This window comes from Arachis hypogaea, chromosome 17 (genome assembly GCF_003086295.3).
Source record: "Arachis hypogaea cultivar Tifrunner chromosome 17, arahy.Tifrunner.gnm2.J5K5, whole genome shotgun sequence".
Taxonomy (NCBI): domain Eukaryota; kingdom Viridiplantae; phylum Streptophyta; class Magnoliopsida; order Fabales; family Fabaceae; genus Arachis; species Arachis hypogaea.
This window is the reverse complement of record NC_092052.1, coordinates 48,579,197-48,581,914: the sequence shown is the minus strand read 5'-3', so window position 1 is coordinate 48,581,914 and position 2,718 is coordinate 48,579,197. Positions and strand designations below refer to the sequence as shown.

Here is a 2,718-nt window from a genome sequence, read left to right as displayed (position 1 = left end):
AGGAGTAGTTTTGAACTAGTAGGGAGCTTTTGGCATTTTGGAGAACTACACTCTGTATATTTTACTTTCTCTGTAACTTCTAGTTTTATTTTGAAAATGTACTTTTTATTTATGCTTTCCATTTCCAGAGCTATGAACAACTAAACCCCTTTCATTGGGTTAGGGAGCTCTGTTGTAATTTGATGGATCAATAATAGTTTTCATTATTCTTCTTCTTTCTTTTCTCTTGATTTTACTAGAAAGCTTTCAATCTTCATCCTATTGGGTAGTTGTCTTGGAAAAGAAGCTATTCATACTTGGATCTCTTCGGAACCTTGGAAGAGGAATGAAGAGATCATGCTAGAAATGCTTTCTCATGTTAGACCAAATTGGGGTTTGGATGGATATAGTGATCCTACCAACACTTTAATTTGGGAATACATGTGCTATAATCAGTGACCGTACTTCATCTCTTCTCATGAGCAATTAGACCAAGGAATTGGCTATTGATCAAGATTTGAGAGATTGGGTTGCCAAGGGATTGGAATTCAATCACTTAAGATTGCCAAGGAGATCAATGAATGCATTGATTGAGGAAGAGATGAGAATGAACTTAATCCGGAGAATACAACATCTCCTGAGCCCAATGAATCCATCATTTCTGATCTTACCCATTCTCTTTACTTTCTGCCATTTACTTTTATGTTCATTTCCCCAAATCCCCATTTAAGATTCTGCAATTTACTTTCCGCCATTTACATTTTGCTCTTTATTTCTAGCATTTACACTTCCTGTTATTTACTTTCCCGCCATTTACGTTTCTGCAAATATCAACTCAATTTTTGTTTAGCTCAACTAGAATATTTCTCTAATTAAAGTTGCTTGACCAATCAATCTCTGTAGGATTCGACCTTACTCTATTGTGAGTTTTTACTTGACGATAATTCGGTATACTTGCCGAGGGAAATTTGTTGAGAGACAGGTTTCCATGCATTAAGTTTATGGCACTGTTGTCGGGGATTGATTTTGTATCAACAATGATTAAATTGGTGGATAACTAGATTGAGCATTTTTCTTTTGTTTGATTTTATTTCATTTGAGTGATTTACTTTCAGTTTTAGTTATTTTCTTCCCTTTACCCCTTACCCGTTGTGGTGTTATCTTTAATTTATTTTTACAATTCAGTTCACTAACCCACTAACTATTTGATATATTGCATCACTCACCCTAACATCATTCCTAACCAGAGTAAACTCCATTCAACTTCTCTCTTACTTTTTGCTCTGTTGGTTGTATGACAGGTAGAAGAAGCGGGGCTTCAACTTCCTTTGATTCTGAACCTGAGAGGACCCTCCTTAGATTAAGGAGGGAAGCAAGAGGAAAGAGAGTCGTTAGTGCTGAGGAAGAGGAGGAATATTTTGAACCAGACATGGATGAGAATATGGAGAACCATCATGAAGAAGAGGCTCACAACCATGGCAGAGAAGGTCCAGTGCAACATGCTAGACAAGAGAGAAGAGTTTTAGGCTCTTATATAAATCCAAACCCAGAAAACTGTGGAAGTAGCATCCAAAAGCCAACCATACATGCCAATAACTTTGAACTAAAGTCACAGCTCATCACCCTTGTTCAGAACAATTGTTCATTCGGAGGAAGTGTCCAAGAAGACCCCAATCAACATCTAACCACCTTCCTGAGGATATGTGATACTATGAAGTCTAATGGAGTTCATCCTGACACCTATAGATTGCTTTTGTTCCCTTTTTCACTCAAGGACAAAGCATCTAAATGGCTGGAATCTTTTTTGAAGGAGAGTTTAACAACCTGGGAAGATGTGGTGAACAAATTTTTGGCGAGATTCTATCCTCCTCAAAGAATCAACAGGTTGAGAGCTGAGGTACAAACCTTCAGGCAACAAGATGGTGAAACTCTCTATGAAGCATGGGAGAGGTTTAAGGACTTGACAAGAAGGTGCCCGCCAGATATATTCAATGAATGGGTGCAGTTACATATTTTCTATGAAGGTCTTTTTTACGAATCAAAGAAGGTAGTAGACCACTCATCTGGGGGTCTCTGAACAAGAAGAAGACCATTGAAGAAGCCATAGATGTCATTGAGACTGTAGCTGAGAATGACTACTTCTATGCTTCTGAAAGAGGCAACACTAGAGGAGTGATGGAGCTAAACAACGTGGATGCACTGCTGACTCAAAACAAGATGATCACCAAGCAGCTGGCTGACCTTACCAAGAAGATAGAAAGGGACCAAGTAGCAGCAATCACCACCTCATCAGCAGCTCAAGAAGGAGTGAATGCAGAGTCAGAGGGTGATCAGGAACAAGCCAACTACATTGGGAACTCACCTAGGCAGATCCATGATCCATACTCCAAAATTTATAATCCTGGTTAGAGGAACCACCCAAACTTTGGGTGGGGAAATCAACAAGATCAAGGCCAAGATCAGAGACATCACAACCCCAACAACAATGCAGCTCACCAATATTCCACACAGAGATCATATCAGCACCCACCTAACAACACCTCTCAACATCCATATCAAAACCAAAATGGCCCTTCTCATCCCTCCAATCTCAACTCACTATCATCCGAAGATAGACTCTCAAGGATTGAGACTTTACTTGAAGGCATATGTAAGGAAATCCAAGATAACAAGGTGTTCAAGGAGGAGGTGCGAGCCAATATCAAAAACCAGGGAGACACCATCAAGAGGCTAGAATTT

General features: G+C 39.4%; 1 non-coding gene across 1 annotated transcript; it reads right to left on the bottom strand.

Moving 5' to 3' along the window:
* Positions 1–1,861: 1,861 nt before the first annotated feature.
* On the bottom strand, positions 1,862–1,968 carry LOC112767734 (small nucleolar RNA R71). The gene has a single exon (XR_003185174.1). It is a non-coding gene; the product is annotated as a small nucleolar RNA R71 (small nucleolar RNA).
* Positions 1,969–2,718: the final 750 nt, after the last annotated feature.